Genomic DNA, 12843 nt, shown 5'->3' with positions numbered 1-12843 from the left:
AGTAAAAATATTGGCATTATGTGTTGTGGATGTTATTGTCTTTTTGTTTCATGCATTAATCTTTACCGGTACTGCAATTAACTGATAAACTGTCTACCAGCATAAAGTTTGGTTAAGTTGATTTTGGTTTGAATTTATTGGACAATTGATTCAACCCCCTCTCAGTTGTCTCTGGGACCTAACAATTGATATCAGAGCCTAATCCTCTTTTTGCAGAAGTTTAACAGCTTGAGGAGATCCAATGTCTTCTAGCTATTTCAGGAAGGACAGTCCTAAACTTGATGGAACTAACTATGGCATATGGAAGATCAGGATGGAGACACACTTGAATTGCATTGGGAATGACATATGGGAGGTTACAAAGAATTTTTATGTTTCTCCTACTCAAGGTCAACCTAATCCGCCAACTTTGGGTAAAGATGAGGAAAATGATTGCAAAGCAAGAGAAGCACTTTTGAGCGCATTGTCAGATCAGCAAATCATGGGATTATCAGATAGATCTACTCCTAAAGCTATTTGGGACAAATTGGAAACATTGAATGAAGGTGATACCACAGTAAAAATTGCAAAACTTGAATGCTTCTGGGTCAGGTATGAAAATCTGAGAATGGAAGAAGATTAAAGGATTTCTGCTTTTATGGAAAGAGTAAATGAAATTGTTTTGGGTATACAATGTTGTGGAGGAACCTTAAGTGAAGATGAAATTGTTTCAAAAATTTTAAGAGCATTTCCACTGGCATATAAAATGAAAGTAACTTCTATAAATGAATTAAGAACAATGCCTAATACATCAGTAACTAGAGACACTTTGGTTGGAAAACTTTCAACTTTTGAACTTGAGGAATTTGGTCCTGTTATTACTATAAAGACAGATTTATCTTTCAAGGCATCATCATTTAACAAATCTGATTGGAAAGCCTTTTATGTAAGAGAACTTGAAGAAAGCAAGAGAGAAAATGAAGAGCTGGAAGAACTTGAAGCACTATTTGCAAGGAAAATGCCTAAAGGTCCAATTGGAAGTAAGAATGAAGGTAAAGCACCCTTTAAATATTTTAACTATAATAAGATTGGTCACATGGCATCTAGGTATCCTAATAGACATGCAATATTGAAAGAAGAAGCTAGAAGAACATACAAGCCTAACCCTGAATATCAAAGATATAGATTTAAGAAGAATAGAGACAAATCTTGTTACCTTGCTGATGAAGGAGTCATTGATGATTCTGATAAGGATTCAATAGACAATGGATGGGTTTTTGTTGCTATAATAGAAGATCAACCAGCACCTACTATTCAACCAGTAGAGTGGCCCTGGCAGCCAAAATTGAAGATAAGGATGAATGGATCATTGATTCGGGATGTTCACATCATATGACTGGTGATAAAAGTAACTTCTTAACCTTTCAGGAATACAATGGAGGTCTAGTAATATTTGGAGATGATAAAGCTTGTTTGATCAAAGGAAAAGGCACTATATCTTTTGATGGTAAGCACAATACTGATAATGTTTACTATGTTGAAGGTTTGAAGCATAATCTTCTGAGTGTTGGTCAATTAGTTGAAAAAGGATTTCAGTTACTATTCAAGAATGGAAAATGCAAAATCATGAACAAAACTGGTTTGGAAATTGCAACCGGTAATCAGACTAGAGGTAATATCTTTCATTTGAATAACAGTGAAAAGACATGCTTGATCGCACATACTGATGAAAGTTGGTTATGGCATAAAAGACTTTGTCATGTAAATTTTGATTGCATTGTGAAAATTAGTACAACTAAGGCAGTAAGAGATTTACCTAAGATTGTTAAACCTCACAATCTGGTATGTAAGGAATGTCAATTGGAAAGAAAGTTAGAGTATCTTTTAAGAATATTCCAGAAAAATCCAATAATGCTCTTGACTTAATTCATAATGATTTATGTGGTCCAGAAAGATCTAGAAGCTTACAAGGAGATAGGTATTTTATGCTAATCATTGATGACTATTCTAGAATGTGTTGGGTTACTTTTCTCAGGGAGAAATCAGAAGCACTTGGGAAATTCAAGCTATTCAAGGTGATGGTAGAAAATGAAACCAGTAAGAAAATCAAATGTCTGAGATCAGATCAAGGAGTTGAATTCACATCTAAGGAATTTAATACATTATGTGAAGTGAATGGAATCAGAGGACAGTTATCAGCACCCTAGACACCCTAGAAAAATGGAGTTGTGGAAAGGAAAAATAGAACTATTTTGGATGCAGCTAGAAGTATGTTATCAGAAGCAAATCTACCTCATGTATATTGGAGAGAAGCAGTGAGTACAACAGTTTACACATTCAACAAAGTTCACATCAAAGAAGAAACCGGTAAGACCCCTCATGAACTATGGTTTGGTATTACTCCTACTCTTAAATATTTTAGAATACTTGGAAGTTAATGCTATATTAGAAGAGATGAGTATATTGGAAAATTTGATCCTATAAGTGATAAAGGAATAGTTCTTGGTTATTCATCTAAGAGCAAGGCATATAGATGTTGTAACAAGAGATTGCGGAAAATTGTTGACAGTACAAATGTGAAGATTGATGAACAATTTAGAGGAAATTCAAGGTACATAGACTTTAAACCTGCAACAGAGATAATATCACATGAACCTACAATAAGTACACTGGTACAGAATGGTGATCCAGTTACACCAGCATCATCTAAAAATTCCACAGTAGCTAAGGAACAGCAGCAAGCAAAGACACCCCAGTATGTAATATTGAACCACTCTAAAGATCAGATAATTAGGAACAAGTATCAAGGAGTTATGACTAGAGGAAGATTGGCAAATGAAGAGGTATGCCTTATTTCTCAAATTGAACCAGCATCAGTTAATGAGGCATGTGAAGATAAATTTTGGATTAAAGTTGTGGAAGATGAATTGGAACAAATTGAAAAGAATAACACGTGGACATTAGTTCCCTAGCCTAAAGACAAAAATGTAATTGGAACTAAATGGGTATTCAGAAATAAACTTAATGAAGATAGTAAGGTAATCAGAAATAAATCCAGACTAGTGTGTAAGAGATATTCATAGAAAGAAGGAGTTGACTATAATGAAACCTTTACACTGGTAGTTGGAATTGAGGCAGTCATATTATTCTTGGCTTTTGCAACACACAAGAACTACAAAATATATCAAATGGATATTAAATGTGCATTTCTTAATAGAGATATTGAAGAAGAGGTTTATATTGAACAACCTCATGGATTTTCATTGACAGATGACAAAGATATGGTTTGCAGGTTAAGGAAAGCTTTGTATGGGCTAAAACAAGCTCCTAGAGCTTGGTATGCTAGATTGGATAAATATATTTTGAAGATTGGTTTCACTAAAGGTGATTCTGACAACAATCTATATTACAAAGTGACTAATGATGACATCTTGGTTATAGAAGTTTTTGTTGATAATATAATCTTTGGAGGAGAAGATGGACTATGTAAAGACATTTCTAACAAAATATAGGAAGAATTTGAAATGATTGGGGAGATAAAATTCTTTTTAGGATTGTAGATTTCACAGACTAATAGAGGTATATTCTAAACCGGTAAGCACACCTATGACTACAATTGATAAATTATCATTGAAGGATGAATCAAAACCTATTAATCCCACTAGATACAAGTCTATGATAGGAGGTTTACTGTATTTGACACAAACAAGTCCTGATATCATGAATGCAATACGTATTGTTTCAAGATTTCAAAGTAATCCTAAATAAAATCATGAATCAGCAGTAAAAAGGATTTTCTGATACTTACAAGGCACTACAAACCTTGGCTTATGGTATCCTAGAGATGAAAACTTTGAATTATGTGCATACACAGATGCAAATTGGGCAGGAAATGTAGATGACACAAAAAGCACCACTGGTGGAGCATTTTTTCTTGGTAGCAGATTAATTTCTTGGTTGAGCAAAAAACTAAGTTGCACATCTTTATCAACTGCAGAATCAGAATATGTTGTAGCAGCAACTAATTACACACAGGTATTATGGCTTAAGCAAATGTTGAAGGAAATAAAGGTAAAATGCAAAGAACCTATAACTATTTACTATGATAATATGGCAGCAATTGATATATCTAAGAATTTGGTACTTCACTCAAAAACTAAACATGTTTCTATCAAATTAAATTTTCTAAAAGAGAATGTTGAAGAAAAAGAAGTGAAATTGGTTTATGTGAATACTGAAGAGCAGATTGTAGATATTTTTACTTAGCCTTTCTCTAAGGAGACTTTTGAATATCTCAGAGAGCATCTTGGGGTTATACCCCTAGTGGTAGGGACTTAGACAGTTGATGTTTGTCATCAACTAGTAGAATTAATAGAGAAATCTTTTATTCCAGCTTTGGTGAGGAGAGCTACTTCTCAGGGGGAGTAGTTGGTATTTTGTAATGAGTTGGCATTTTGTATTTGAACCTAGTTTTTGTATTGCTTTGGCATTTGATGTCAAAGGGGGAGAGATTGATATGGAAAAACACATTATCCCTTGGGGGAGAGACTATTACTTTGGGGAGAGATTGTTATTTTGGGAGAGATTGATTACTCTCTGTATCTATATTTTGATTTGTTGGTTTCTATATTTGACATTTATGTTTTGGCACTTTGATGGTTTTTCCATCTTGTGTTGCCATCAATGCCAAAGGGGGAGATTGTTGGTATTTTGGATATGTTGATATGGTTTTGTCATTGATGTCAACACTTGGAGATTTGGTTATGTTCATCGGCAAGTAAGTGACTTATGCACAGTCACCGGTATTTGGTTCACTGGCACTTGGAATGACTTGGAGACTACTTGGTTATGTCAAAGACATTGTTTGGACACTTTTTTTTGGTGATTTGTTCATTAGTTTGATCGGGTTTGCATATTTGTTGTTACTGGCAAATAGGTTAAGGTTATGCACCGGCAAGCATATCTATTCCAGATCAGCACGACATGTCATAGAGATGATTTTTTATTATTGTAAATGCATTAAGATGACATCATGCATATGATATTGCTTCATTTGTAATTGATTTTATTGTAATATTTTTTAGTGAGCCGACCTACTCAATTGGTCTTAGGTTATGGTATAAATGTAAGATCTCATTTGTGAGATTGATAGAGGTTAAGAAAAAAGGATTGTAATAAGGAATATGTGAATATAAGTAGAGCTATACACGCAGACATCATTCAAGATTGAATGAAGGTTTGAAGAAGGCATATCAAAGCTAAACCGGTACTGAATCCAACATAAGAAGATGTTATTTTGAGTAGTACATTATCATTGGATTTAACCATCCAATTGTAGTCAGTGTGACTCTCATTTTGTGATTGAGCAATGAGCTCTAGGCACTTGGCCTTTCTGCATGTGTAGACCCCATATTGTACACACATACTATTTGCAATAGTATCATCTGATTGTGGGTAAGGTTTCCCACCGTATTTTTTCCCCTTACAAGGTTTCCACATACAAATATTGGTGTTATGTGTTGTGGATGTTATTGTCTTTTTGTTTCATGCATTAATCTTTACCGGTACTGCAATTAAGTGATAAATTGTCTACCAGCATAAAGTTTGGTTTACCAGTATTAAGCATTAAGTTTGGTTAAGTTGATTTTGGTTTGAATTTATTGGACAACTAATTCACCCCCCCCCCCACTCTCAGTTGTCTCCGGGACCTAACAAAAGCCATTACGGTCGGTGTGAGGGGAATGACCTAAGTGGGAATGGCTAACACCAACTAATCCAACCCACTATAAAATAAACATGATTTGATGAAAATAAAGTCAACGATAGTGCTCAGGAATAGCTCTCCTTCGTAACTTCAGGTATATCAAACCTTGGTGTTGAAGGCTGGGAGACCTCTTAATTGAGTATTATACCCCGACGCACCGAACGGATCCCCTACTAGTTCCAGTTAAATTAGAAGCTACCTAATTCACCTCCAAAAGGGTGATAATCTTTGTGCAAGAGAGATAGTAACTCTCCCAAGACACTTGCCATATCGTGCCCTCATTAGCGTTTGGAGTCAGATAATTTGGCATTGAGAATTCATTGCATGAGACTTAGTGGTCATATTTTGATTAGCTATTGGGTGTGTACCTAAGTTAGCAAGCAAAGGTTTTCATTATCAGCCAACTTCCTTAGGGTTTAGCATGCTTGGAGTCACTTATCACATCTTGTGTTTGTTGTGTATTCATCCCCAAATTGAAAAAATCAGAACTCTAAAATTGGAAAACACAAGCAAGACACCAAAATTCACTAATCAAATTCGACAAAACAAACACATTTTTTTACTATCTAGTTCTATGTCGTACGAGTTAGGTTATTTGTCGTACGAAGAAACTATTTTGTCATATGCTTCATGAAGTTTTATCATACGAGTTTTTGCTCTTTCAAAGGAAAATTTTGATTTGTTGTCTTTTATTGTATCTTTTGTCGTAGGGTTCATGAAATATTGTCATACGAGTCTGTGCTTTTATCAATCCAGAGCTGTCTCTTTGCAAGATATTTTTAGGTCTGTCACTCTACTTGATCAATTTGCAGTATTCATAAACACCTGTTATCTATTATTTTGTGCTTAAATTGTCTTCTAGGTCTTCTTGGTCGAGTTATCATCCATCAAAGTTAGACTCTAGAAGATAAACACCTTAAGATTTTCAAGTTCTCACCCTCAACAACTTCAAGATCTAAACATCTCAAAGTGCATTATCACCCTATTGGTAAACAGATTTGCCACTGCGGTCGTTTACCTGAAACTGACCCTATTTGCCTGATGAGTAGTGATAAACATTCCAACAGTTGGAGAAATCATTCTATGAAACACAATCTTCCTTTGCATTTGAGAGGGGCAGCTCCCTCACATGATAGGGGTATTTAGGATTTTGTGTACTTTTAACCTGAAAGTGCATAAAGGAGAAAACATAAAACTAAAGAAGAATAAAGATAGAAACCTCAACAATAGACATACGACCATCAACTGAGATTTCCCAACATTAGCAACAAGTTACAAGGGGAATTTATAAGGTAATATGCTTAGCCATGAGATGACGATAAAGAAGAATGACAAATCTCAACATACGAAGATATAAGACACTTCAACACATTCAAACTGAGATACCAAAGGTTTCTTGTGCATCATCACATCAATTGTACAAATCACATATGCATAAAAAGGCTACCAATTTGACATACGAGAAATCAGCAATGATAACACATGAATATATTTAGAACATACGAACTAAGATGTATTCTTCATTATCCTTTTGGAAATATACAAGTCCAAAATCCTTTTTATACATGGTGCAAATCAAAATATCATTACAAGTTTCTCCTAGAATTCCACCAAAGTTTTTCCCCCTGTAAAAAGTTCTCCCCTGTACATTACAAATAGCCTTCCCTTTATAGGTTTGTAGGATAACTACCTTATAACCAACTTCAATCCTGGGTTAATAACTAACTCTTTTCTATATAAATTTCAATGAGTTAATAACTTACACACTTATGCACAGAAAAAGTCAATTTCCTAACCTTTGGTTACAAAAAGTGACATAAGTCACATTTATCAATGAGAATTTGAAACTCATAACATCAAAAGGACAATAAGATATCGGTTTCATTGACGTGGCAATGTGTCCTCTTGCAATCATGAAGAGCTTATTTTTGGAGGAAATCCACTTCAACTCCAACTTGGAAAGTTGCTCCCTTTTGTGGAATCAAATATCACTCTTTTGTAGCTTTGCAATTTTGGACTTGCATCTCCATTCCTTCCTCAAAAGTACCACAAGTCACAAAATGAACATCCAATTCATCAGAACTTACATCATGATATGATCCATCTAAAAGAACAACCCACACAACAAAAAGAAAGCCTACTAGGACATCATTAGTCATAATCCTTCCATGACATAAACTCCTTAGACACACATTAAAGTATCAAATGTCTTTTCATTAGGAGCAAACCAATTCTACTTCTTTGTCCCACTGAATATACTTAAAGGTACCTTGACTTTTTAAGGCTTTTCAAAACATGACCAATATGTCCCATTTTCATACATAGCTGCAAGAGACATCTTTAAATCTTCATTTCAGGTCATTCTTTAAAATAGGTATTAGATCATTTAGATTCAAGGTGTTTTCACTGTTTTGACCTTCACATTCCCCATCAAATTTATGTTCAGAAACTTTGAATTCCATGTTCCTTGATTTTATGCATTGACATCGTTACTATAACAAATGTATCATCAACATCAGAGCATCCTTGTCAGTTTCAAATATGAACTCCTCAATAGGATATTATAACCTTTATGTTTGACAAGTAGGTTGGCACATATGATATACCAAATCTCTAGTATGTTCTCATTCTTCAAGGACTGTGATTGCATTCATTTTCAATTTTGCACTTCAAACATTAGAAGGTGTTTGAGGGTGCATCATTAATTCAAATCAAGAACTTCCTTGCAAAATCCATGTCGTACACATTCTGCAATTATTTCATGGGATGACATTCTCTTCAGGAATTTTGTCGAACAGTTCCTGCACTTGTCTATGCTTCCACATTCACATCATGGAGGGTGTGAAAAAGATAGCAAATTCATCTTTGTGCTTGCCTGTACATTTTTTACTATAATAACTGACAATAATTTACTCTACGATATGTCTTGATGGGTATCCATTTTCTATTTTTGGATATGTGATATAACTTGTGCATTGTTATAGTATTGCAATTCTACTTCTCATATTGTTTATACCTGGAAAAACACATCCATACAACTGCCACTAGTCCAAATAACATAATAAAATAATCGAATTGCATTTGCTCGAAAGTTTCTAAATGTTCATTTTGTGCATATCCTGAGATCATCATGTTCCATGGATGACATCATTTGAGGTATTCTGCTGAACAAGGAACGTGTGGTGCAGATGTTTTAATGTGTGTCAATACCCCATTCAAAGTCCATTTTGTGGATATCCTGCAATTATCGCATTTCATGAGACCACATTTCTGCGATATAACTTGTGCTAGGAAATACATTTCAATGAAGAGCATTCTATTGAATAGTTCGCGTGCCACGTGTGTGCTTCAACGGTTCAAAGCTTGGTTAACATCATATCCTACAACCATCATATTTCCAATTTGTAGCATGAGCTTGGTTGAGAGCATTGTCATCACCGCATGTCATGAGACCACATCTCTAGGATTAACACCTGCCAAAGAGACATTTATTTGTAGAATTCTATCAAACTATCCACGTGTGTTGGTTGTGCTTTCCCTATGCTCCACGATCTGCATTCTACCATTCTGTCAAACATCTCATAGTATTTTCTATGGGGCGACTGAGCATGCGTACCCATCCGATCCTATAGAGATATGAAAACAATTCCTTTTCAAGCACCATCCACCATCAACAAATCTGATATGCTATGCGAGAAAGGGAAGAAACTATCAGACTAATGCACAAGGGTAGGACCTCCATATCCATGGCCAAACGATGAGTTGTGGAACCTTAGCAGCATGATGAGGGGCATATCCATTTCCATTCTTTGGAGATCATCCTGTGCCAGCCACTTATCCTACAGATCCATAGCTAGCAAACACTTCAGAATTGAGTAGCAGATATATAGGTGGAGGTAGATACAATGGCATAGGTGGGAGCATTTTGTAGTCATCTCTACCAGAGAAGTTACAGCTATAACATCTGACTAAATTCCTCTATTCTCTTCTGTTTGATTTTGCTCTAAACTATTTAACATTTCTTCGAGGCATCTTATCAAACAATTCATTTCTTGTTTTGAATCCTCCACTTATGGCATATCATGTGGTACCCTATCAAAAACTTCGCATGCATGGTTTGCATCATACATGGCGTTAAATGACTCCAGCCAGTGAGGAGAATAGAGATTGTAGTGGAGTTAACTTGACATTAATTCTGCAGGCTTGCATACCATGATGACATCTCCTTGAGGCATTTTGTCAGATAAATCACGATATCTATTATGCGCTTTCCACGATTACGTGTCCTGTGGTATTCTGTCAAACAGTCCACCTGCATTGTCCATGTTCTATATTCGCAATGTTAAAGTGCATTGTCTGTGCAATTATATTATGTCTACATGAAGGTCAATATATTGTTGGTAATATTTTTGGTAATTGTGAAAAAAATTTCAATAACTTCATTGTGTGCATGAACTGCAATTCTTGACAGCCATAAGATGGCATCTCTGTGAGGCACTTTATCAAATGGTTTGTAGCTTGTCTATGCCTTCCATATTTTGCATACATATTTACATTCCATGGCATGTGAATGCTTCCTTAATCTGCAATTATGTCTTCTAGTGTAGCTGCAACTTTAACATCTAGCGAACTCCCTCTCTTATTCAATGCATTGATGAATGCTCATAACTTGTTGTTTGAAGCCTTCTTTTATTTTTCTCTTTTTTACATTCTTTCTTTGATAAAATCTATAAGAGGTTAAGAATGCTCAAAAACTAAACATCTCTAACCTTCTTGACAAAGTGGGGCCCGCAAGGTTAAGAAATGAGGTTAGGAATGCTAATTTTTTGAGCATTCTTAAACTTTTTTTTTGTTTATGGGAGGTTAGAAATATGGGTTAGAAATGCTCAAAAAGTGAGCATTTCTAACCTTCTGGTTCAGCAAGCTATCCTTTACACATTGGAAACCATTTCTCACTAAGAATGAATCAAGGAAGAATGCCACTGATGACTGAAGATGATTTTCTCACCGCAAATGACGAAACATAATGAAATAATTTAAAATATTAAATTATCATTTGAGAAATAATTTAAATATTTTAAATATATCAGTTTGGCTGGAGAAAAATGGCATAACTTTCAAATGATAGGGAGTTAGGTCCTGAAATTTGAAAAACACATCAATGAAAGGGAAAAAGGTCCACACTATTATTTACACCTCATGACGAAGCCTTAAATAAGATATTTTAATCATTTGGGGAGCAACAGACACCGAAAATTGAAAGTTTAAAATATGACAAAGTATGAACTGGGTTCAGGTGAAAGTTGGACATGTGATAAAAAATGATGTTTAGATCCTGATTGTCAAGTGATTTCCCTCAATTTTTGATAATTTTCAAAATTCTTTCATTTTTTTGTATTTTGACTAGTAAGGACCTTAGATTGCGTGTTCACTGTTTACGCAAAAACAGCTATTGGATCTTTACTCGACACTGAGACCGATTTGAAGTTCAAATTTTATGTAGGCCAAATATGGGGGAAATAGCTAGCTTTGACTAGGGGCAAGGACTGCAAAGGACGCAAGATGAACTCAAAATCTCTGGTTTGCAAGCTAGTGCACTATCCATAGGGCAACAGAGTCAGAAAGGAAACAATACAGGGAATAGGTAGAGAAACTAGACACAAACCAAAAATGGAACGAACACAAAAAAACTCCAACTAAAGTATGTACATGGTAGGCAAATCCCACCTCAAACTTCTCCAGGATTATCATATAAAACCATTTACGGGCTGAGCGAAATAGGCACCTTTGCGGAACAGTGACGAACCTCTATGTGACACCTATAATCTCAATAGGTTGGCAAGATCAACATGTATAAGAGGAGAAATATCATTGAGCAATGAACCAAACAACCATCTCTCATCATAAATCTGTAGGCTTTCTTGAAAGATTTGGGTACTATTTTGAACATTATTGGGAATTTGTGGAATATCCTCAAGCATACCTATATCCTCTATCTGGAGATCCCTCTGATAGTTTGGTTTGCAACAAATTAACCCATGAATTGGAAAACCTTCATATAATCTATAATTTGAAGAAATTTGAGTTGACACATCCATCGAATCTTGTTCATGACTATCAGCTTGAAAAACACCTATAGAAATACAGTCATCTGAAAACAAAGGATTGAGGCACACACTTTCACCATAGATGAAGTCATCATTTGAAGTCTTCAAACACCAATCTGGAATACAATCATTATGAGAATTAAATTCATGGGCTTCCTTCATTAGATTATCCATTACCTCACTTATCTCTGCATTCTTGGTACAGTTCCCAAAACTATCCTCTTTGATAGGGGTGTCTTCTTGGTTTAAAGATTCAAAAGGAGGATTTCTTTGAACCTTGGAATCTTCATAAGGCATAGATTGCAATTCCATCGAGATAAGGACATTTGTTGATATGCCTTCATAGATTTCATTTTCAACCTGCTCATAGACATCTGTATTACTTTTTGTGTTTTCTTGTCCCAATGATTCCTCTTCATCACACTCTTCATGGAATTGAAAAACTTCATAGTCAGGTGGCATGCATGACAAAGAGTGGATACTTGATGGTTCATCTTCTTTCACTCGGGGCTGATCTAGAAGTTCAGTAGAGGTCTCCATTTTTGAAGATAAAGAATATTTCTATAAAATTTTACCTATGGTTGCTTCTCCACATGATTCATCTTTATACCTCTCCTCATCACCATTTTCTTGAAGCTTGGGTTGCATGGAAGTCTTGAAATCATTTATTCCTCCTTCAAACTCTTTGTTTTCAGGTTCATGGAAGACTTCCTCCTTGGTATGGTCATCTTCATAATGCTCATGACATATAGGAACCTAGTCTTCTTTTTCTTCCTCACACATTTCATCTTGATCTTTCTTTTGATATGTATCATTATGAGATAATACGGCTTCATCCTTCTTAACACATGCAGAATGTGACAGATATTTTTCAAAATTTGGATCACAAGACATCTCATCAGGAGTGCACACATCTTCAAGAAAATAATTTCTTCCCTCTTCTTTTTGTTCAACCTCTTGCAATGTTTGGAGCAGAGAAGGATGTACTTTGGC

Source organism: Cryptomeria japonica, chromosome 11 (genome assembly GCF_030272615.1).
Source record: "Cryptomeria japonica chromosome 11, Sugi_1.0, whole genome shotgun sequence".
In the NCBI taxonomy this organism is placed as follows: Eukaryota; Viridiplantae; Streptophyta; class Pinopsida; order Cupressales; family Cupressaceae; genus Cryptomeria; species Cryptomeria japonica.
The sequence above is the reverse complement of the archived record's forward strand: the minus strand, read 5'-3'. Positions refer to the sequence as shown.